Raw genomic sequence first — 779 nt, forward strand, 5'->3', positions numbered from 1 at the left:
TCTGGGTAATATGCCCAGTAGGGGGATTGCTGGGTCGTATGGTAGCTCGATTTCTATCTGTTTTAGATATCGCCAGATCGATTTCCATAGTGGCTGTACATACTTACAGGTCCATCAGCAGTGGATGAGAGTTCCTGTCTCCCCACAGCTCCTCCAAAATTTCTTGCTCTCTGATTTTTTGAATTGGGCTGTCTTTGGGGTGTTAGGTGGTACCTCATTGTTGATTTAGTGGTCAGTTTCAGATTGGTTGAGAAGGTTGGGGCATGGCACGTGGGCAAGTCTGACCTTGGACACAGAGCAATCAGCCTGGGGCTAATGGTGAGTTTGATTCTCAGTGTCCTGCTGAAGTTAGCAGAGGCCAGATGACAACCCTGGGCTGTTTTTTTTACAAGCCCTTTTTACTGCACTCCACCTTAATATAAGTTCAGGATTGAATATAGACTCTTCAAACCTCCCAGGGTTAAGAATGCTTACATGGGTCACAGGTAAATAACTGGGTTCAGTGGGATGGAGTGCGAGCAGGAGTCAGACTGGGTGTCCAGCTATTGAAAGCTGTCATTACTTAGAACACGGTTGTAGAAACTTTCCATTTTTCAAAAGAAGCCAAAAATCTAGATTTGTAAAACTATATAAGCTCTCCCAATTATGAAACTTCAATCTTCAATCAGTTGTCTTTTTTTTTTTAATTAATCAATTTATTGGGGCTCATACAATTCATCACAATACATAGATCAATTGTGTAAAGCACATCTATACATTTGTTGCCCTCATCATTCCCA

Source organism: Echinops telfairi, unplaced genomic scaffold (genome assembly GCF_000313985.2).
Source record: "Echinops telfairi isolate 266 unplaced genomic scaffold, ASM31398v2 ScPeMD7_7424;HRSCAF=8462, whole genome shotgun sequence".
NCBI lineage: Eukaryota > Metazoa > Chordata > Mammalia > Afrosoricida > Tenrecidae > Echinops > Echinops telfairi.